The 24,922-nt window shown below is 39.0% G+C and overlaps 1 pseudogene; it reads right to left on the bottom strand.

Annotated features, from left to right (window-relative positions):
- Window positions 1-9,937: 9,937 nt before the first annotated feature.
- On the bottom strand, window positions 9,938-10,687 carry LOC114033728 (annotated as a pseudogene).
- Between the last annotated feature and the right edge of the window lie 14,235 nt (window positions 10,688-24,922).

The following is a 24,922-nucleotide window of genomic DNA, read 5'->3' as shown; positions in this document are numbered from 1 at the left end:
GGAAGTTTATTTTAACAGCTGTGTGAAGGATGAGCTTGAGAGAAGAGAAATGAGGCAGATAGCTCAGTTAGGAAACTATTGCTATAGTACAGATGAGAAATAATTAGGTCCAGCAAAAGGTTAATGGATATGTGAGTGGAGAGCTGGAGACAAGTGTGAAATATTGTCAAGGTAAAATCAGTTGGACTTGCCTACAAGTTGGAGGTGGATTTCAGGGAATAGGAAAGAGTCCCGAAGCCTAGATGACAGGGGAAAGATAGTACTACCAATTGAGATAGGGAAGTTGAGAGAAGGCTTAGGGTAGGGTAAGATTATGACAACAGTTTTGGACATGATGAGTTTGCCTTGCCAGAGGGTAGAGTCAGCAGGCAGAGATATGGGACTGGAGTCAAAGGTGATACTGGGGATGTATGTATAGATCTGAAAATCATCTGTAATAATTGAACGCATGGGCACTGATGAAATCAACAAGGGAGGGAGAAGAGAAGAGGTCAGAGTCTTGGGGATCACACATACTTAAGGGGTAGGTGAGGGCAGTGAACCAATAAATTAACTGCAATATATATTCTCAACCTCGCTCCCAGGGTAAACCTCATTTTACAGAACAAAATCTTATTCATTCATGTACCTACATAGCATTTTTTTCCACTGTGAACCATGGATGGGTATGTCAGATAAGGACTCAGAGGTCATCTCTTTGGAGTCTTGAAGGTGCAGGGGTCCTGAATAACCTGCTTGCACATAACCTCTACATTAAAATTTTCCATTTTATTAAGGGGAAATTGAGGTGAAGGTGGTAAAACTGATTGCTGTAAGGATTCAATGGGAATCCTAGAATGAGGGCTGGGAAGGAACCTTAGAGATCATTTTGTCCAGTCTGGAGACTCTCATTTTGCAGATAAAACTAATTGCACAATTGCATTGCACTTTTCGCAAAAAGTTGATGAATTTCATCTCTCACTAAAATCCTGTGTGTACATGGGGGCCCAGAGAGGTGGAGTAAGTTTCCAAAGGTCATATAGGGTTATAGGAAACAAAGAAACAAACATCATTTCCCCAGTTTTCTTAAGGGAGGTCCTCACAGTGTGTGTCCACACAGTCAATATGCAGGAGGAGCTTATTGGTCTAGAGTCAATTTCCTCTCACAAATCCATTATTGATAAGATGAATGGACAGGCAAAATACCTTTACAGATGCATTTCTGCTTCTCAAGAGAATGAATAGGAAACATCCTAGATTTACACTTTACATGTGAAAGGTTGGATTTCAGAGCAATATATTAAATTAAAAGGTGAGGCAAATAGCCCCAAGCAGGAACAGTTAGCATTATTATAGCCCTTTGTATTTTTAGAGTACTTATGATATCCCCAGGATGGGCATTTTTTTTCTTGTGGAAAAGGGATTAGACTTTATCCTTTGTAAGTCACAGAGCAAAAGGAGAACCAATAGGGAGGTCAATTTCCAGTCAATATAAGGAAGAACATACTAATTAGGATTGTCTAAAATTGGAGTAGACTGCCTCATGAAGTACTCATCAGAGGAATGGTTCAAGCAGAGATCAGATGCCCAAAGGTTAGGGATGGTGGGATATTTGTGTATATAGGGATATTTGAGAGGGGATTCATGCATTGAACAGAGGCCAATTTGGACTAGATGACTCAAAAGTCCCTAACAGTTTGGAGATATTATTATTTTCTTTCTTTCTTTCTTTCTTTCTTTCTTTCTTTCTTTCTTTCTTTCTTTCTTTCTTTCTTTCTTTCTTTTCTTTCCTTCTCTCTTTCTTTCTTTTCTTTCCTTCTCTCTTTCTTTCTTTCTTTCCTTCTCTCTTTCTTTCTTTCTTTCTTTCTTGATATCTTTAATATACTTCCTCTTCATCTTTGTTGAAATCCTTCTTTTCACTGTCATGACTAGGCTCATGTATCACCTACTCCATGAAACCTTTCTTGATCCCTTTGGTGAAAGTGATCTTTCCTGCCTGAAGTGCTTTGTCTGTATCTCTCCTTTGCTTCTCTCTCTCTCTCTCTCCTTCCCTCCCTCTCTTTCTTTCCCTCCCTTCCTTCCTTCCTTCCTTCCTTCCTTCCTTCCTTCCTTCTTTCCTTCTTCCACCAAGATGAAAAGTGAGTAGTAGTAAGGTTCATTTGCTTCTTCAACGAATCATAGAAAAGTGTATGAAGACCTTTATGGGGATAAGAGTTTCAGGTCTGTAGGGTTGGCCCAGTGCTCAGCTGCCTGAGCCATGTCTTCTCTAGATGCTGAATGACAGCAGTTCCAGACAATAGAATACGCTACAGAAGCCAGACTGGGACACTGGACCTGCTCAGTAGGCTTTCAACTTCAATTATAATGAAGCAGTTGGAAGTGGGTATCTTAGTCACTGAAGCTTCTTCCAAGTATAATCCCCTCTGTAAACATTTTAAGAGCAAACATTATAGCTGTTAACATGATTTTTCCACATGTAATCCAGTATGCTGTATTTAGGTGCTTTTAAAAACAGAATATAAAGACATACAGGTTATCTTTATTTAGTGGATCAATGAGGCATTAAGTTTAAATTGTTCAGACTAAAAAAAAGCAAGGAAAATGTCATTGTTAATTTTGTTGTGTTTTTGGTGTTGACAGTGGTGGCTGGGGAGAGGAATCTAGAGAAGTGTCTGACTGTCATGACTGATAGAATTTACTAGACTTACAGAATGGCTGAGCTGAAAAGGGCTATCATTCATTCATTCGGTCAATGAACATTTGTTAAGAGCTTACCAAGAGCCAGGCACTGTGCTAAGCTCCAGGGATACAAATATAGCAAAAAGAAAGACAGCCCTTGCCCTCAAGGAGTTTACACATAAATGATAAATGAGAAAGGGGGTAAGTTAGGGAAGGGAATTTCCAGGGTGAAAAGGCTATAGGTTCTGGGAGGATCTAGGGAGAGAGGATAGTTGAGGCATGGTGGTGAAGTCTTGAAAGTAGAAGCAGGGCTAAGAGGAGAATAAAGGAAGGCTAGTCTGGATCTCTTCCAGGAGGTCCCAGGGAGAATTTGCCAATGGGAGAAGAGGGCTTCAGGGGTGGAGGAATATTGCAGAATGAACAACTATCATGCAATATCTAGTCCTGGGATGGCAGAATAGGAGGCTTTCTAGGAGCAGTTGTCCACCCTTTCAAAAACAAAGAGAGGTAAAAGTCACCAAGTTCAGGGGACTATTTAATGACAAGATGATGAAATTAGGAACCTTCCACAAGATAATACTTACAGAAAACAAAATAGCTTAAGACCAATCTATTACTCCACCTTTCCTAGTGCTATCAAGATTCCTACCACCAACTCTCCACTCCAGCAAATGCATCCACTACCTTATGATGCTTTGGTCTTTCAGGCACTCAGCTTTTGAATTTGCACTCTTTTCAAAAAGGAGCATCCTGACTCCTAGGTCAGGTTAAGATCCCATTGCTCCTTTAATGTTTTTTTTTTTCCCTCCCATCTCTCACAAGTAATCTAAAGCTAATCTGGAGTGGCATTTCCACTGTATGGCTGGTGCAGTTTGGGGTATCTGGAATTTGGAGCTAAGCCTGTGACTAGAGAGTAGCTCTGAGATCAAAGCCTTCTCAGAGCACCCCTCTCAGCAATGTTCTGGGGAATTAATTCCCTGACTCCTTCAGGGTTAGCTTAGGAACTTAAGAAATCCAGTTATGGAAGGACAATGGAACTTATAAGTAGGGGATAGGTCTTACTTCAGAAGCCATTCAGAGTCTCCCTGTAGCAGTGGCCACCCTCACTTCCTAAGGATTGAAAAAAATCACAGAACGGACCATGAGAACTATGACAAGCACAACAAAAACCATGCTCTTTTTTTTTTAAAGGAAGGGATTGGTGGTAAACACATTGTCAGCCAGGACAACAACAACAACAAAAATAAAAACAGTGGAATGACTGATTTAAATAGTCAAAAGCTGACTGAAGAGAAATGAGCAAATATTAAAAGAAAAAAAAAGGTCCATTTCAGTGTATATTTATTTTGTAACAAAAGAAGAGGAGCAAAAAAAATCTCCTTTGGTAGGCAAAGATAACACAACAAATTCTGCTAGTCCTCCTGAAACAATAATGGAACAATTCCAAGATCCTCTAGAATGGTCTAGATAAGAGAAAAATATCAAAGAAATAAGAACAGAAATTAGATCTCTTCAGGAAGAAATCACCAAGTCTAAAAAGAGACCACTGGAATTAGAACAATAACAAAAAAGGAAATATGTTTCATATTAGTAAGGTCTCTGAAAAAAGCAAAGAAATTTAATGCAATTAAGCAAAGATAGAAGGAAAAGTAACAGAGCAAACTAAAATGTTTCAAGAAGATTGAAAGAACACTGCCCTTCTATTTAAGGTTACCTTGTTTCTGTGTTGTATATATCTTTTATATATGCATATTTGTTATCTGCCTCATTAAAATGTAAGCTTCTTGAAGTCAGGGACTGTTTCACTTTTATCATTGTATTCCTAGGTCTTAATATAATACTCAGGACATAATAATTTCTTTATAAACACTTTTTAATTGCTTAGACATGAATGAGCCCCCACCAAAACCCAAGAATACTGAACTTTAAGATAAGATGAGAGATAATCTCAGGTATCTTCCAGAGAAACACTGTACATCATTTTCCAAGAGATCACACAAAACAATTTTTGAAAAAATACTGGGAGCAGAACACAAATTTCAGGTTGTAAAATTTCACAAAACACCAACAGAAAGAAACTCTAAGTTTAATTCAACAAGAAACATTGGGCCAAATTTCACAACGATAACATCAAAGAATTAATCTTATGGGCCATTATAAAAGAACTCTTCTATTTGCAAGAAGAAGAAAAAACTAATTACAACAACACACGATTACTCCTTGGTTACATGAAGTAAAAGGAAAACTTGGAATATGATATTCTAAAGAACAAGGAACATAGGCTGGCACCCAACCATGGAGAAGTGGTTTAAAAATTGTGGTACATTAATATACTGGAATACCATACTCAAGTAAAGACTGGCATCTATAAGAAATCTGGGAAGACCTTTAGGAAATAAAGCAAAATGAAATGATTTAATTATTAAATAAATTAAAACAAAATGACCTCAAGAATAGGGTAACACACTAACTGAATGTCCAAGAGGAAGAAAGAATGATGACAAAAGATCCAGATGATTATAGAGAGGACATAGACTGAAAAATCGTTATGATCCTTTGTTCCTTTCCACTCTCATACCTCACAGATTTGAAGAATGGTTCCTTCTCAAGGGCTGGATTCTTCTTCCATAGTTGGCTCTTTTCTGGAATCACAGAGCTTACATTCTTCAGAGCCTCCCTCAACTGCTTTGTGTCTTGCTTTTTAAGGGACTATAGGGATGTGACTCATCCTTTGTCCAGCTGGTGGCTAACCAATCTTTATAGTGATTTGATTAATCTTGATTGAAGATTGACACACTTCATAAAGAGGTAACAAAGTATAATACTTTTGGGGGTTTTCTTTAAGACCTTAATCCCTCCCTTTTTCTGATACTTATACCTTACATTCTAAAAATTTATCAACTAGGGGTGGTTTAGGTGGTGATGGTGGAAAATAATTGATCAAAAGTGCCCTAGATTAGTTCCCTCAACATATTAAAAAAAGAATGAGAAAAGGAAAGAGAAAGAGAGAGAGAGAGAGAGAGCTGAATTACTATGAAACACATATAGAGAGAACATACAAGGAGACATTTATTAAATCATGGGACTAAAAAAATCATATTGAATGATGATTTGAAGATTACATAGATTGCTACAATTATGAAAATCCAACCAAAATTATATAAAAATACTATAAATAATATTTCATGACTAAAATTTAAAAGTAAATTTAAATAATTTCAATTTAACTGCTTTAAATAAATGATTATATTTTGAGTGAAAAACACATATGTGTATATCCTATTTTGGATATTCTCATATCTGAAAAAAGTTGAAACCAGCTTTTAGGAAATACCCAAATGACCCTAAACAACTAGTGGCAGTTACCTGAGATAAAAGCAGAGTACTGGAATGAACAAGATATTCTCTCTCATATGCTCTAAACTGCCTGGACTTCAACGGAAGTATGACTTGTGTGTTTCTATAGATGGAGAGTGGGGGTGAGGAGAGAACTCAGAAGAGTACCTTGTACTGAACAAAAATGGAAAATGAGGGGATGGACTAAATAATTTTTAAGAATTCCTTATAATCCTCTATATATGATTGTATATTTTGCCTATTTTTTTCAGACATGATTTTATTGTGTAAGGCACTTCCAGTGAAGAGATTTCCCTTAGCAATATAAATAAGCAATTGCTCAAAAACCCATTGTTTCGTCATTATCTGGGCACATAGAAGCTAAGTTAGTTGCCTAGGGTTACACTGCTGGGATGTCTGAAAACATGAGACAAGTGATTCTGACTCTCAGACTAGCTCTTTATCCCCTCCACTATGCTGACTTTCTCTGTCTTTCTCTTTTTCTCTTTCTTTTTTTCTCCTCCCTCCCTCCCTTCCTTCCTTTCTTCCTTCTTCCTTCCTTCTTTCCTTCCTTCATTCCTTCCTTCTTTTTTCTTTCTTTCTTTTTCGTTTTTCTTTCTTTCTTTCTTTTTTATTTCTTTCCTTCTTCCTTCCTTCCTTCCTTCCTTCCTTCCTTCCTTCCTTTCTTCCCCCCCTCTCTCCCCCTTTCTCTTCTTTCTCTCCCTCCCTATCACTATCCTTCCCTTCATCCTTTTATCTTTCTCTTTGCACCTCCTTTCTCTTGCTTCCCCTTTCTCTTGACCCCCTGTTTCTCTCTGTAGAGAGAAATAGATATCTATATTTAATATTTTATGTAAGTCATCATTAAGATGTATTCCTTTAGTAAGCATTTATTAAATGTGTATTATGTGCAAGACCACCTGGTGCAGTGGACGCTGAGCTGGCATCACAGCCAGGAAGAACTGGCAACTCCCTCAGACTTTGAGGTTGCAGAGAAGGTGCCAGCCACAATTTGTAGAGGGTGTTTCCAACCCTGATGAAATCCCAGCGTCAGTCACAACAAGATGTGTAAGACTATGCACCAGGGAATATAAAGATATATAAGAAGGCAAGATCCTGTTCCTTATGGAGCATTAATTGAGGAGGAAGAGATAGAAAATGTAGACACATTACGAAAGTGCAAAAAAGCATGAAGAATCTGTAAGACAAGTAAGAAGCCAAGTACTATGAATGTTCAGAGGAAGGAAATTCACTTCAAGATGGGGGGTGGGGAATCATGAAGAATGACATTTGAAAGGGATTTTGAAGGGTGGGTGGGATTTCAAGGTAGGCAAGCCACAGTATTTATTAAGCATATGTTATGTGTCTGGCACTGATAAAAATAGAGACAAAAAGAAAGACAATCCCTGCCCTTAAGGAGCTTAATATCCTAATGGACTGTTCCCCATTGGTAGCTTGCTAGACTTGGATCCAGGAAGTCCTGAGTTTAAATTTGGGCTTAGATACTAGCTGTGTGATCCTGGGCAAGTCAATTGACTTCTGCCTCCCTCCGTTTCTATATGGGGATAGTAATAGCTCCTACCTCTCAGGGTTGTTGTGAGAATAAAATGAGATCGTATTTGTAAAATGCTTCACAAACCAAACTTTAAAGTGATGTATAATTGCTAGCTGTTGTCGTTGTTGTTAATGGAGGAAGACGACACACAAAAGAGAGCTGAAAAGAGGGTAAGATGGTGTGGCATAGTGTGAAGTCCAGAAAGTCAGAAACATGGCTGAGAGAATGTAGTTTGGTTGGCCTTGGCACTTTCCCAGAATGGAGACAATGGGAGGGCTCTCTAAGAAGAGAACAGATAGATCTGGCCCGGGTATTGTTGCCATAGGGAATGGTGTGAGAAATAATGGGGAGGTTACAGGATCATAAAGCTTGAACAGACCTTAGAGATAATATACTTCAACCCCCTCATTTTGCAGATGAGGAAACTAAGGCCAAAAGAGGTAAATGATTTGTCCTTGGCCACCTAGTAGTGAAGGGATTCAAGACCAAGTTTTCCGACCTTGACTCCAGTGTTCTTTTGATTATGTCGAGCCTCGTCTCTCATTGGGCATGTTTAGAGAACAGTGAGTAGAATGAGGTTATTCTAAGCTTCTTAGGACCATTGGGATCCTCTGCTCTTACAGGTGAGGAAATTGTGACTTGTCCAAGACCACCCAGGTAGTTTGTGGCAAAGCCAAGTCTCCTGATAACTAGTTACATTTTCTTTCCATTACACCATTCTGACTGTCTAAGTTGGCAGGGGCATAGTGGTTAGAGATAAGTATTGAAATGAATGAATGAAAGAACATTTATTAAGTGTTGTAATACTGTGTGCTAGTGCTGGGGATACAAACAGAAAAGTGACCATTTCTGAACCCAAGGAACTTATACTCCTTGGGAGAGATAGCCTAGGAGGGTTTAGGCATTGGGTGGATGGGGGCCTATCGGCTAATGGCAGGGTAAGGTAGCTAGGAGAAGGTTTTATTCTAGGGAGAAGTTGGTCCAGAATTGAGAATTTTCCAACAATTCGCAACATGAATTATATTCCCTCTGAGACTGTCCAGCCCCATGGTTCACTTCCCACCTGTGAGTTGAAAAGTTGGACATAAAAAAAAGTTTGGGCCAATTCTTTTAAAGGAAATCTAGCTGGTGAAAAATGAATCACTCCTCAAACACAAAGGAAAACTGAAAATTGAGACTAGGTTAAACCTGAGGTCACTCAGTTTTGGAAATGCCTCTTTAAGCTTCTGATACTGCCATAATTTTGCTCTGCAAGCTAAGGAATAGAACAATATATAAAAAAAGCTAGCTTGAAAAAGCAGAGAACATCAATGCTTTGGTAAGAATGAGATAACAAAATGCCACTTACAGCAGAAAGTATAAAAAATATCATGCTGGCTTTTTAAGTTTCAGATGTTTCAAAGCCTGCCCATAGCATCTGTTTCTTTGTAAAAAGATTTAGCTCTCTTATGAGAAGCTTCTGTTTGATGAGGAGAGGATAGTTAATATGGCTTTCACTGCTTCTCATTTGGGCTGGTACCATACATAGAAATGAGTATTAATCACTTTAGAGCTCCAACACTCTCATGGTTGCAAGTTAGAAAAGTAAAATTGAGAGTATCTGCATGACACCAATAAGATTTTTTTTTTCCTGAAAAAAAGAGATAAAAATGTGTGGGAGATGTGAGAGAAACAGCTTCGGGTGGTGGGTTTTCAATAGGGAAACCTGACTGGCCTAGCAAGGCATTTCTGTAACACTTGTTAGGGAGGTGTAGGAATTGTAGCAGCTCTCAGCTGGCCAAGCATTATGAAGGGAAGAAAGTGGTGTGCTTGTAAATGTATAACAACCAGCACTCTGGGGGGGTGGGGGGGATGTTGCTAGGATGCACTTTCAAGTTGAATTTGCATCATTAACATTTTTCTCCACCACTTTCTTAAGTCTAAAAATTAAACAAAACAATAAATCAAGCCTTGCTTTGCAGCATTTGCCCTTTCTTACTTGTAAAAGCTGACACTGAAAATTTAACAATTTGTTCTTGTGAGCTGGTAAGAGCTAGCTCCAGTATGTATCTGAGTGAGGGGAACCAGGAGGGAGAGCTGGCCCAGTCAGGATATCTCTAACTTTCTGATAGCTCATTTCATTGGTTTTTACTTTTTCCTATTCAAGTCTGGAGCCCAGCAAGACTTTTTCCCCTTTCTTCTCCAATTTATAAAAGAAGGAACCAACACCATTGTGATGTCAAGAAGTATAGAATTTATTCAGCAAGGAGGGCTGATGCTTAATAACCAGGAAGTTGAAGAAGAACAGGAAGGAGGAGGAAGGCAAGATGCCAACCTGAAGCCAGGGAGGGCAGTCACCCCATATAGGGATAACTTGAGAGGGGCCAGCAGGCTGATCCTGATTGCTCTTTATACTGAGGACTTCCAGGAACTAGGGAAGGCAGCAGCCGCCAGCTTTGGCATAATCTGCAAAGTGTAGGTACCAGGTTCTAGCTGTAGCATGGGAGAGAGGATAAGGAAAAGGTTCCAGCACCAAAGGGCCAAAGAAAGAATGGGAAGGGATTGAGTTTGGGGAGGCTTGGGAGACTGCTGCTGGGGTTGGGGAAGGGGTGCTGTTTAAGGGAGTTCTTCTTGGGGGAAGGCTGTTTGGGAGGAATTGGGGAATGGCCCACTGGACGTAGGAGTCACAAATGTAGCAGGTTTGAGACACCATAGCAAGGCAGTTCTGGTCCCCCTGGGGGGAACCTTAATAAGCCACTCCACAGTGGATGGGCTGTTCCCTGGTCCAAGCCCAAATGGAAAGATTCTTTGTCATGACCTCTTCACAACAGTGCTGGCTCACAGCTGCCTGGTAGCCCATTCATGCCCACATCTGGTCCCTCTGGTACAGGAAGCTAAGCAGGAGCTTCCGCCGGCCTTGGCCCAGCGCCCAGACCAATATTTCATACTTGGTATCCTCTCTGTCTTCCTCCATGTCATTAACTAAATTCAGGGCTAAGAAGAGGTTGCTGTGGGTATATTCACTGAGCTGCATGCCAGCTCTTTGCAATCAATCAGGGCTTCACTCTTTCACTATCCTCTTTTTCTCTCCCATCTTGTTTCTTCCTCCCAATTGTCTCTCTTATTTCCCATCTCTGCTTGGTCTCTCTTCCACGCCATCTCTTGCTCTGTCTCTATGTTCATTCTTTTTACTGGCTTGCTTACAAGTCCTTTTTCTTCTGCTTTGATGGCATCTCAGACCCTCCTTCCCAACTGTGTATTTCTTTCAGGTGTGAAATCAGACAAGCTGGAGAACTTTGTAGCTGAAGAGTTTTTTGGCGCTTCCTGGCATAAAGGAGGAACGGGAGACTCAGAGACATGGGAGTGATTTGCTCAAGGCCATTCTGGGAGTGGAGTTGGAAGTAGAATCCAGCTCTAGGTCCAGGCCTCCTTCCCCTATGTGGCCTTTGACTCCATGATGGTATAAAAAGGCAATTTAAGGTAATTTTAAAAAAAAGGTAATTTGAGAAAGAGGGAATGAGGACCTGAAGTAAGTGTGAGCAGCAAAAATGAAAAGGAAAGGGGTGGATTCGAGAAAAATTTGATAGAACCTGACAATTGACTGCATGTCTGGAACAAGGCAAAGGAGAGAAACAAAGGTGATGTCTCAAATGTGGACAATACCACTGACAGAATGTTGTAGTGGAAAATGTTGGGTGTACAGTAAGAAAACCTGGACTTGAGTCCTAATTCTGCTACTGTTGTGACCTTGGATTTGTTCATTTCTCTGTGTTCCAGTTTCCCTACCTACAAAATAATCCAGGTTAAATAGTAACATTTTAATTCAATAGAAATTTATTAAGTACCTGCGATGAGTCCATGCATTGTGCTAAGCACCAGGAATACAAAGACAGAGGCAATATGGTGTCTGCCCTCAAGAATCTTACTTTCTGGGATAGGTGTGTGGGGCGAGGAGATGATTTTTAAGTCCCCTTCCAACTACTTTGTCTATGATCCCATAACTCTCAATCCTCTCCCTCCATAACATCTGAACAGATGCATTTTTTGTCCTAATCATATTCAATTATTTCCTTGAGTTCTTTCTTTCTCTTCCTTCCTGACTGGCTGTCTCTGTCTTATGCCTAATACATAAGGCAGGTGCAACACTTTGCCCTCCCTCTAAGTACAAGAGTCAATCTGCTCCAGTGAACCTGGGGGAGCTTTCTAGAAATTTTGCTTCATGGCCCCGAATTTTGAGTCATAATCACAGTATGGGTGATAATCTGTTCAGCCACAGCTGAGGAAGTCTGAAAGGAAAATGAATGTTTACCTTGTAATGGGGTCTCCCCTGAGCTGTTAACTGCCTCAATTTCATGCCTATAACCTATTGGACGTACAGGCTCTGACTGTCACTTTCAACTCTCAGCAGGAACTAAGAGAGGAAAGAAAGGGAATGAATAGAAAGATAATAGGGGGTGGGGTGGGATGGAGGCGGGGAAGATGATGTGGAGAGGGCAAAATAGCAAAGTTTTTGAGCACAGCAGCTGGAGAATTGTGAGAAAGCAGAGAATAGTAAGAGGTCGGGGGCATTGGAGACAGAAACAGTTTTAATCAGACTCTCCCTGCATTCCTGACTCCTGTCAAGTTCAATCATCGTACTGACTCAGATGCACTACTTACCTTCCATCCTCTCCCATCTTTCCTGTCCTTGCTGCTCCAGGATTTTAGTAACACTGACCTAAAAGGGCATTCAGGCTAATGGTCTTGAATAACCCAGTCTGGCTGTGGAGACAATTATGCCCATTTCCCCAAAGCCTGGATTACATTTGCTTGGGCTGGAGAGACCCTGACAACGAACCTGAAGTTTATGTGAGAAACTTACAACCAGCACCACCAGCACCACCAGCACCACCAATTTCCAAGACCCAGCAGAAGACATATATCTCTATTAACAGTCATGTTCCGCATCCTCAACTCTCTTCCCCCAACCTTTGCAGCGGATTAAGTGTGGAAGCAATAGAAATCATAACAAAGGTCAAGACTAAATTGAGGTCAATAAGAAGTATTTGTAGTCTGAACTATGATTCACAATAAAGAGAAAATATGCTGGCAGTAAGCAGGGAAGCTGCAGAATAATCCAATCCCAATACATTTCAGACTTGTTTTTATTGAACTCTGGCCATCTATCTAATTCTCTCTCCAGGGCATTCTTGGAGAATGATTCCATGATTTTTTTTTTTTAAAAAGCTGCTTTCTTCAGTATTTGAGATTTAATTTTTTTCTTGGTCTATTAGGTGTTGTTGAGTCACAGTTTTTTAAGCTGTAATAGACAAATGCTTTCAGTAGGCAAATTAAAAATAGAAGATTTAATATGTGGAAACAATACAACTAAAAGTAGAAGTGAATTTATATTGGATAGAGGAGATCAAATATAGAAGACATTGAGTAAATAAAATATTGCTTGAACCCATGATGACTTGCAGTGAGGCAGAAACAAAAGTGATAACATCTCAATAAAACTCTTAAATCAGAAGTTGGACGTCTCATCCAAGGCCATTCTTTCTGCAGAAGTTACAAAGGCAGCTCCAGAAGAACAACTTCTATGAAAAGGGATGCTGAAAGTTCACATTTCTTGACACACCTTGGCTCTTGAGAAGAGTCACAGGCTCAGTGAGAACCAGTGACTTTGCCAAAGGAAGCTAGCATGATAGATGAAAGAGCTAGTGCTGATAATTGTAACCATTTACTGAAAAATAAAAGGTGAGAAGGACATCAGTACCTTTGGCATTTTGTATAATCAGCTGGCTATAACAAACCAAACCAAACAAACACTAAAGATCTGCTTTCATTCCTAGAACAGCATCAAATTCCAAAAGCTTTAGGATAATGAGTCTGTGGGTCTTCTATAAACATGTTTCCTGGTCATCTGTGAGAATTCACCCTCAGAGGAGAGCATGAAGGTCAAATTTATGCTTTCCTCTGGGAGCAAGTTCTCAGAGACGACTAAAAGCTTGGGAGAATGAAACAAGAACACAGACTTATAGGTGTCTTTCAGATGAGGGAAAAGTTCCAGTATTTCTGGCTGTTTCTTCTTTTGTTTTTCTCTCTTTCAAGGAATAATGGGTTAGTGTGATTTGTGAGGGCACAAAGGTCCTCACATGTTCGTCGTTTGTACTCAGAGCCATTGCTATAATTAAATAACAGAAGCACATACAGCATGGTTGCAATTAGACTTGGAATAAGATGATTGGTTTGAGTCTCTGCTCTGCCATTGACTTTCTTTTTGACCTTGGCCACCAATTCTGTGGGCCCCAGTTTCCTATCTGTAAATTGAAGATAAATAATATGGACAGGGTCTACCTTGTATCATTATACAAAGACCTGTGAATTCCCTACTGCAAAAAAAAAACTTCCTCTACCAATGGAGATCAACAAGTTTTCTGTAATTTTTAGTCTAAGGAAAAAGCTACTTGAGGGCAGTGAGAGATGAAGTAACTTGTATAGAGTAACAAAGTCTATGTGTGTCAGAGGTCTTTCTGGCTCCAAGGCAGACCTTCTATCCATACCATTCCACTATTATTGTAATGATTTTAAATGATCTTAAAACTTATCATATAATCACTGTTTCCTATTATATAGAGGTTGGAAAAAACACCCCCCTCACCAAAAAAATACAAAAAAACCCCCCAAATAAACTGACAACTCACCCTTCATCAGTTTCCTGTCTTATTTTATTGTGTTTGGATAGTTTTCTAAACTACCATATCACAGAAATTCTATGGAAATAGCAAATTTAAATTTCAGCAAGGCACTGGATATAGTTATTTGTGCCATCTCTGAGGACAAAAATGGAAAACGGGGCTGGACTGTAGTACAGTTGCATATGTTCCTAATTGATAGAATGTCCATTTCCAAAGAATGTTATTTAAAGGATCAATGTGAACCCGGATGGAGATCTCTAATAATCCCTGGACTCTGTCATCACACCTGTTTGGTTGAACATTTTTACTTCTAAATAACATTCTTTTATGAGGCAGCAAGGTGGCATACTAGAGAGAATTCTGGAACTGGAGTCAGGAAGACCCAACTTCAAATCCAGTCTCAGATCTTGACTAGGTGTGTGACCCTGGGCAAGCCACTTAATCTCTACTTGTCTCAGTTTCTTTATCAGTAAAATGCGGATAATAATGCTATTTACCTCCCAGGTTTGTTGTGAGGATAAAATGAGCAATATTTGTAAAATGCTTTGCAAACCTTAAAATGCTATCTAAATGCTAACTTATTATTATTCAAAATGAGTTTTTGTTTATACATTTTGTTGGAACACTACAGTCATTTTTGGATATACCTCTCACTCTTCCTGAAATTTGAACCTTTAATTATAACAAAGAAAAACAATTAGGCAAAAACACCTGATATCTGACAATGTATATACCATCTTGCCATAGTAATTCCCTGACTCTCCACCTTGAAGAGGGGACTATGTTTTATTGTCTGTTACTGTTTTTTTAGTTGCTTAGAGTTTAGCTCATTTTTAAGGATCTTTTCATTTTTATATTGTTGTAGTAGTTGTACATGGAGTTCTTGTGTTTCTTCTCTTTTTACCCTGTATCTAAGTAGTCATGAATTTTTCATATTTATTGTATCTTAATAGATGGCCAGTGACGTCCTTTTCAACACTGAAATCATGGATATTTTATGATTCTATAATTGTAGTTCAGGTGAAAAAATTAGGCAGGTTAATTGATTCCTAACTTAATATAAAAAAGCTAATGTTTAATTTTGATTCTACTCTGTGCTGTCCACATCTGAGGCATTGTGACTAGCTCCAGGGCCCAATTTTAAGGACATTAACAAAATATAGCATGCCTTAAAGAAGACAACCCAAATGATAAGGGGACACAAAACCAGGAAAGACAAGGGGGCTATTTTAAAATATTTCAACAGCCATCATGTGAAAGAAGGTTTGACCTTTTCTGTACAACTTGCAAGACAAGAACTTTGACTAATAGGTAAAAGTAAGGAGAAGTAGAATTTGTCCAATAAGAATAAGAATATGTCACAGTCCTACTGAACTTTACTGCAGCTGTAGGAGGGGAAGTGATTTAGTCTTAGCCATACAAAGGCTAGGGCTAGTAAGAATTTGGAAAGTGTACTAATATATTGTCATATCATATTGTATCATATCATGTCAATACACATACACACATATACATGAGGCCCATTACCCTAAGGAAATTCTAGAAAGAGTAACACTACCTCTTCAAAAAGGAGGTAGAGGATTGATAAATGTTCTGAGAGTCCATAATATACTGGTAAAAACTTACAGAAATACTTTTGGAATAAGCAACATCTCTCTACCAAGCAATGGCAAAGGATGACAATAGGTATACACCAGTGGTTTACCTCCAGATGGAGCCTATCAAACAGTGAAAACCAAAGAGTGAAATAAGAAAGACTTCCATGGGTGATATCCACATGGACTCAATCAACAATATGTTGGCAAAGAAGCAAAATAAAGATAGCTACCATGTCAATTTGTTTAGAAAAATGGCTGGGGGGGGTGTCTGTGATGGCATTTCCTGAAATACCATCAGAAATTACAGTTTGTCCTTAAGGAGCCTGAACTTACTGATTAATTGGGATTTTGCAAGGAAGAAACTACAACACAAAGCTGCATGAGGCAAAAATTTAGAATTGACTGAATGCTGGGCATGGCCTGGTGGGTAAGATTACACATCATTAGCTAGCTATCTTTTATAAACTAACAGATGACAAAATCTTACTTAAATACAGACTTGAAAAATTCTTTGAAAATCCAATAAATAAATTTTACTGGTACTAGGGCATTATCAGAGACAGAATGGTTGCCCACATGTGCATGAATATAACATGGATCCATTAAAAATCTTAAAATTTTTTTTAATACATTTAGTCATACCAAATATTCATGATCTCGATACCACATGATACAACAGGCTTTCACAGTATAGAAACCTAGGAGAAGATATCCAAATTATGTGAGAGTAAGATGGAGTACATATCATCCCCTTTATCCTGTTTGCTACTGAAGTTATTCTAAAGATGCTTTCGATGAGCCTTCAGAAGTTGGGCTTAAATTCCAATACTTTTAATTCAATTACAAAAAAAAAAGGCATTTATTTTATCTGTGTCCACTGAAAATTAATTACTAATATTAATATATAATTAATACATATTAATATTGATACACATGATTAATATCAAAGAATAAAGTGACATCCCAGCACAACTTTGATTTGAAACTCATCAAATAAGATGAGAAGAATGAGATGAATAATGAAAATAATAATGATTTACATAGCATTTTGAAGTTTACACTGCACTATCCTCACATAAGATCCCTTTATCACCAGTCATGCTTTGCCCCCAATCTTCAATTATTATACTTCCTTCATTCCTATTCAGGTGTAGTGGAATCGAGATGGAGAAAATCAAGAAATATTCTAATTGGTTATACTATAAATTTGTGCTATATAAACTCAACTGAGACCTCATTGAAGCAAAGCAATCCTTTTGTTACACAATCAATGGCTATATCAAACCTTTTCATCCAAGGTACTCCCTCCCCTGACTCTCTCATCTGAGGACCTGACTTCATACTTCATAAAAAAAAAAAATGAGGCCATTTACTAAGAGCTGCCTCTGGTCCCTTTCTTCTCTTCTCATATCACTCAGGCATCTTCCCCCACTGTCTCTTCCCTTATCTCTGTCCTGCCTGAAGAAGTAGCTTTTCTTGCTAATACAAACCCCCTACGTGCATCCTTGATCCCACCCTTTCCAATCTTCCTCTACATATTGCCCCCACAATTATCCCATTCTCTCTCTAATCTTCAATCTCTCCCTATCTCCCTGTCTATTGACTTCCTTTCTGTTGCCTAAATATGTGCCTGTGTCCCTCCCATCACCCTATTTTACCATCCTCTCTAGGTACAGTTCTACATCTCTCCCCACTTTTCCTGACTAACCTCCTTAAGAGAGCTATCTATCCTAGGTGTCTTCACTTATTTTCTCACATTCTCTTCTAAATCTTTTGTAGTCTGACTTCTAAACTAATCCTCCAACAGAAACTATTCTTTCCAATGTTAGGAAAAAATCTTTTAATTCCCCAAATTAATAGCCTTTTCTTGATCCTTATCCTTCATTACCTGCCTGCAGCCTTTAAAACAATTGTTCCCCTCTTCTGGATACGCAGATAGGTGGTACATTGGGCAGAGTGCCTGGCCTAAGGTCAGGAAAACCCCAAGTTCAGATGCGGCCCCAGACACTAGCTGTGTGACCCTGGACAAGTCACTTAACCTTAGTTTCCTTATCTGAAAACTGGGGATGATACTAGCATCTACCTCCCAGAGTTGTTATAAGGATTAAATGAGATAATAATAAATGAGATAATAATAATGAGATAATAAGTGCTTAGCACAGTACCTGATACATAGTAAGGATGATGTAAATATTAGCTATTATTGGTATCATTATAGCCTCTCCACTATAGCTTTTATAGGCTCTCCTTCTACCTGACCACTTCTGTTTAGCCTCCTTTACTGATTCCTCCTCCAGGTTATGTCCACTAACTATGAGTGCTCCCCAAGGCTCTGCCCTAGGCTTTATTCTTCTCATTCTCTACACCATCTGTGTTCGCATGGAGTCAATTATCATCTCTATGCAGATGATAACCAGATCTATATGCTGTTTTTGTTCAGTTGTTTCAGTTGTGTCTGACTCTTTGTGATCACTTTTGGAGTTTTCTTGGCAAGGATACCAGAATGGTTTATCATTTTCTTCTCCAGTGGATTAAGGCAAACAGAAGTTAAATGACTTGCCCACGGTCACACAACTAGTAAGGCCAGACCATATCTATGTATCCAATCCTAATCTCTCTCCTGAGCTTCATACACACATCCTCAACTATTTCTTATATATGTTTCATAGTCATCTTGAACTCAACATGTCCAAAACAAAATTCATTATTTTTATCCCTAAACCTTTTCCTCTTCCCAACTCTCTTATTACTGTGAAGGGTATCACCATCTCCCCAGTTACCCATGCTTGTAATCTTGTCACTTTCAGCTCTTCACATTCCACATATCCAATCTATTGTCAAATCTCTTTGTTTCTACTTTTACAACACTCCTTTATATATTCTCTTCTCTCCACTTACATAGCCACCATATTGGTACAGGTCTTCATGACTTCTCACTTCAACTATTTCTATAGCCTTCTAGCTAGGCTGTCTGCCTTAAGTCTCTCCCTATTCTAATACATCCTTCATTTAGCTGCCAAAGTGATTTTCATAAAGTTCAGGTATAAATATGTCACTCCCTCACTCAGTAAACTCCAGTAACTCCCCATTACTCCAGAATAAAATATAAAACCTTCTGTTTGGCATTTAAAACCCTTTATAACCTGTCTTCCTACTTTTTGAGTGTTCTTATATTTTACTCTCCTCTGGAGCTTTAGGCAGTTAGCTGATGCAATGAATAGAGTACCAGGCCTGAAATCAGGAAGACTCATCTTCCTAAATTCAAATCTGGCCTCAGACACTTACTAGCTGTGTGACCAGTTTCCTTATCTGTAAAATGATCTGGAGAAGGAAATAACAAACTATTCCAGTATCTTGGCCAAGAAAACCCCAAATGGGATCATGGAAAGTCAGATATAACTGAAAAATAATGGAGCAACAGCTTTAGGATCCAGCTACACTGACCTGTTTGCTGCTCCTCATACATTATACTCTACCACCAAGTTCTGTGCCTTTTCATCTCCATTAATTTGTGCTGACTGTCCCCTTTGCCTGGAATGCTCTCCCTCCTCAGCCCTGATTTCTAGATTCCCTGTCTTCCTTCAGGACTCAGCTCCACTCTCACCTTCTTCAGGAAGCTTTTCTCATGCCTATTCCTTAATCCCTTCCCTCTCATATTACCTTCCATTTACAACTGTATATATCTTGAAAATGCATTTTTTTTTTTTGCATGCCATTCCCTCAATTTGAGGATAGGGACCTTGTTTTTCCTTTCTTTCTGTCTTTATTCTTTAGCACAGGGACTGATATGTACTAATTACTTAATAAATACTTGTTGATTGATGGCAAATATCCTTATTTTCTGAATGAACAACGGCTAAATTACTTGCTTGGTTCACATAGCTACTAAATTCAGAGACAAGACTTAAGCCCAGGTTTTCTGACTGAGTTCCGTGCTGATTCTGCCATGCTATCTCTGAAATTTTCTAATGATAGAAACTGGTATGTATGATGTGGCAGCAAAAAAAAAGTCAATGTGATCTTAAAGTACAATAATAGAAGCCTGGTACCTAGGACAAGGGAAACCATAGTCCTGCTACACTTGGCCTTGATCAGAACATAGCGGGAACAGAGTGCCCAATTCTGGAGAACTCATTTTAAAAACACTGGGACACTAAAAGACAACTGGTATGTTCTTTGCCCTCTTGGTTCAGGCCATCTCTCCAGGCATTAGGAGGTGTAAGCCTCAGTTTTCTCTCTTCTCCTTTAGACAAAGTGGAACTTTCAAATTCCTTTTAAAGGGGACTGGATACAATGTCACTGTGTGTGACTCTAGTATTCCAGATTCATTGACATAGAGCTATTCCTTCTGGGTGTATAGTATAACTGGGCTTCTCAATAGGGCAGCACCTTTATTCTTTCTGAACATTTTGTCCCCATTCAACAAAACAATAACAGGAATTAAACTTAATTGAAGAATCTCTTTCACAAACACCAAAGTCTTTTTATTAAATGCTTCTATACACTTAGTGCTTGCAGAGATTTATTTAAAAATAAGTTACATACTATGTTTACCTCAAACACAGATGAGTCTCCCTCCCTATACAAAAGTAGTTTAACTTAAAAACCAAGATTTAGATTGTTACAGAGTATTTTCAGGGCAATAAACCTATCTAATCCAGTCAACGGAAGTAGTTGGAAGGAGAATCAATATGTCAAGAGTCCATGAATTTGATTTTATATGTGTCAGAACTCCCATCACTGAGCAGAGTGCAATCTGTTTAGGACATTCTTAGAGCAAGGGTTCTAAACTTGGGGCCCATGAACCTTTCCTCCTCCTCCTCCTCCTCCTCCTCCTCCTCCTCCTTCTCCTTCTCCTTCTCCTTCTCCTTCTCCTTCTCCTTCTCCTTCTCCTTCTCCTTCTCTTTCTCCTCCTCCTCCTCCTCCTTCTTCTTCTTCTTGTTCCTCCTCTACTTCAATGCAATTTTTTGTAATCTCTGTTTTACTTTGTGTATTTAAAACACAGTATGCTGAAAAGGGGTCCATAGCTTTTACTAGACTGCCAAAGGGGTCTATAACACAAAAAAGTCAATAGCCCCTGTCTTAGAGAATTGATTGAAATACAAAGAGGCTAAGTGATTTGACCAAACTCACAGACATAGAAAATATTAGAGCTAGGTGGGATTTGAATCTAAGTCTTCCTAACTCCAAGTCTCCTAGGTTAACCATTATATTATATTGCTTTTGGAGGGATGAGTAATCTGTAATAATCATAGTTTTTCTTTATTGACTTCCTAAGTCATGCAATATATGTTTATTGAATAATATGCTACCAACATCATATGATTGAGTTGTTATTATTATTGTTTGCATAACAGAACTGGGAATTTCATTCTTTTTTATGACTTAACTATTTCATAAGACTTCCCAAATTTGTAGTATGACAGATGATGTGGAGATGAGACCTAATGCAAAATGACATATATCAAAAGGAATAAGAATACATTATTGTAAAAGTTAACCCATATAGTAGTACTATATGCAATGTCTCAGGCTGTGTAACCTTTCCTGGAAGTCTATAGTTGCCTAGTGCAAGCCTGCTTTGTCATTGGATCAAAATTGCACAGAATCAGATGTAAGCAGAAGATGTAGTTAAGGTGTCTAAGGTCTGTTGTTCCAGTCATGTCTGACTCTTCATGACCCCATTTGGGGTTTTCTTGGCAAAGGTACCAGAGTTATTTACCATTTCCTTCTCCAGCTCATTTTATAGATGAAGAACTGAGGCAAACAGGGTTAAGTGACTTGCCCAGGGTCACACAGCTAATAAATGTCTGAGGCCAGATTTGAACTCACAAAGATAAGTGTTCCTGATTCCAGGATCACCAGTCTACTGCACCATCTAGCAGTCTAAGGTTTGCAGAAACTTCAATAGATGGAACTAAAAATTAGAGCATTCAAAAAGTCAAATGGACAATTTCAGGAAGTGGTGAACTCTCCTATAATGCAAGTATTTGAGTAGACCTTGGATGATTACTTGTCAGAAAACTGTAGAGGGGCTTGTTGACTAGGTTGGGGTTGAAGTTTCTACCAGGTCTGAGCTTATATGACTTCTTTCACTAAAGGGAAAAAAATGAGCCTAGGAAAGAGAGAAGAATGTGTCTAAAACTAAAGATGATAAATTTAATGACAGTGATGGAAATAATTAGCAGATAAGTAAGTAGGTTGTTGTCCTTTGTTCTCAAAGAGGACCAAAATGACATTACTGTGTTAGAGTCAAGTTACAGTGTGTCTGACTATGGCTGATCAAACCAATATGAGGTTAGAATGCGCTACCACAGATCAGGCATAAATAGTCCATGTGAACATTTGGGGCAGATTCTCTAAATTTGCACATCCTGTGTTTCTTTTGAGCTACTTCAATTCTGCTTTGCTCATAGAGCACAGCACCTTCTCTGATGAAGGCATGCCATGCTGGGTGTCCCTGTACCAGTGTCTTCCATGTCACACAATCAGTTCCAAAGTTCTTAAGAGAGATCTTGAGAGTGTCCTTGTACTGCTTTTTCTGACCACATGTGAATGCTTGCCATGTGTGAGTTCTTCATAAAATAGTCTTTTAAGCAAGCAAGCATACGTTTGGTATTCAAACAACATGGCCAGTCCATTGGAGTTGTACTCTCTCCAGTAGAGTCTGAATGCTTGTCAGTTTAGTTCAAGAAAGAGCCTCAGTTTCTGGTATCTTATCCTGCCAGGTGAACTTCAGAATATTACTAAGACAATTCAAATGGAAGTAATTCAGCTTCCTGGAGTGTGGTGCTGGTATACTGTCCAGGTTTCGCAGGCATACAACAATGAGGTCAGCACAATGGCTCTGTATACTTTCAGTTTGGTAGTCAGTCTAATACCTCTTCTTTCCCACACTTTCCTTCAGAGCTTCCCAAACACTGAGCTAATTCTGGATATGCATATATCAACCGTATTATCAATGTGTACATCTCTGGAAAGCCTATTGTCAATGTAAGTGAACTTATCCACAGTATTCAAGACTTCTCCATTTGCTATAACCGATGGTTCCATGTATGGATGGTATGGTGCTGCCTAATGGAGTGTCTGTGTTTTCTTGGTGTTCATTGTTAGGTCAAAATTATCACAAGCACCAGGGAGCTGATCCATACTTTGTTGCATCTCAGCTCCAAAGGATGCATTGAGTGCAAAAATCATCTGCAAACAAAATATCATGCACCAACACTCCCTCAACTTTAGTCTTGGCTTGTAGCCTTTTCAAGTTGAGTAATTTATAATCAGTACAGTAACTGATCTTGATGCTGTGATTGTCCTCATTGAGGGCATTTGACAACATAGTGAAAACATCATGCTAAAAAGAATGGGAGTAAGCACACAGCCTTGTTTCATTACATTGGCGATTGGGAAAGTGTGAGAACATCGTCCATTATCTAGAAACTGGCAAGTATGCCATCATGAAATTAACATACAATTCTGATGAACTTCTTTGGACAATCAAATTTTAATATAATTTTCGGTAAGCTGTCACCACTAATAGTATCAAAGGCCTTGGTCAGATCTGCAAATGTTGTGTACAGACCTCTGTTCTACTCCTGACATTTCTTCTGGAGTTGTGGGATAGTAAACACCATACTGAGCATTCCTTGCCCCTTTCTGAAGCCACACAGACTCTCAGGTAGATGACCATCTTCCAAGTGAAGGACCAGTCTATTAAGGAGGACTCTGGCAAGAATCTTGCGAGCAATGACTGAGAGAGACCCCCTGTGATTGCTACAGGACAATCTATTTCCTTTACCTTTACAGAGATGGACAATGAAAGCATCCTTGATCATCCTGGTGGATAATCTCTTCTTGCCTGGAGAATTTCAGTCAGCATGAGCAATGGACCTCCCACCTTGTAAATTTCAGCTGGAATAGAATCAGCACCAGGTGTTTTGCTACATGAAAGAAACTAACAATGTTCAAAACCTCTTCTTCAGTTGGAAATTTGTCTAGAGAGGGACTGAGTTCAACCTGAGGTAAACAGTCGGTGGCTTCAGCATTGATTAATGAAGGTCTGCTGAGAGCCCTATGGAAGTGTTCACCCCATCTCTCCAGGATCATGTCCTTATAACTAATCAATGTGGCTCCATCAGCACTGAGTAGTTGAGATGCACCATAGGACTTTGGCCCATAAATAGCCTTCAGGGCATCATAAAAGCACTTTGGATTATTACTATTTGCATAAAAGTGAATTTAATCTGCCTTCTTACCAGTCAAGACTCCTGCATCTCTCTAACCTTGGCTTGTACTTTACTTCTGATGGAGTTAAATGCTGCTTTCTTAGAGATGGATGAACTATCCTGCTGGTAAACCCTGTGGAGTTCTCGTTTTTTTCATTTAACTGCATCATTTTTTTGTCAAACCAGTCTTGATGTTTGCGAATGTCCTGACCCAGACAAGCAAATGCAGTGTTGTACACCAGGTCTCTAAAATTTGCCCATGCCTTTTCTATTCCACTGTTGCCGACTGTGTGTTAACTCAACTTTCCCTCCAAGGGAAACTGTTCTGCTCAGAAAAGCACTCTAATCTGTTGACATTAATTCTTCTAGTAGTCATTTTGTCTTGGGGCCACCACTTTTGTTGAATGTGAACATTTAACTTGGAGGGGATAAGTCTATGATCAGCCCAGCACTCTGTACCACCACACATTGCCTTCCTCACCATCACATCCTGTCTACCTCTTCTCCTTGCAATCACACAGTCTATTAAATGCCAGTGTTTGCTTTGAGGGTGATTCCTGAAGTTTTACTATTTTTAGGTAAATGGAAGACAGTGTTGGTGATGAAAAGGTCATGGGATGCACAAGTCTTCAGTAGTAAGGGACCATTTGTGTTGCTGTTTCCAACTCCATTCCTCCAAACAACTCCTTACCATATCTGGCAGTCTGAACCTATTCTAGCATTAAAATCACCCAGACTTATAAATTTGTCCTCTTTTGGCACATTGGTGATAAGGGTCTCCAGATCTTCATAACATTTTTCTTTGACATCATCAGGGCTCATCATAATGGGAGCATTGGCACTGATTTTGGTGGCATGTCATTTTCCTGCTAGTGGCAATCACATTGTCATGAG

The sequence above is a fragment of the Vombatus ursinus genome, unplaced genomic scaffold, assembly GCF_900497805.2.
Source record: "Vombatus ursinus unplaced genomic scaffold, bare-nosed wombat genome assembly UNPS02007344.1, whole genome shotgun sequence".
Taxonomy (NCBI): domain Eukaryota; kingdom Metazoa; phylum Chordata; class Mammalia; order Diprotodontia; family Vombatidae; genus Vombatus; species Vombatus ursinus.
Note: the sequence above shows the minus strand (reverse complement) of the source record. Positions and strands in the feature narration are given on the sequence as shown.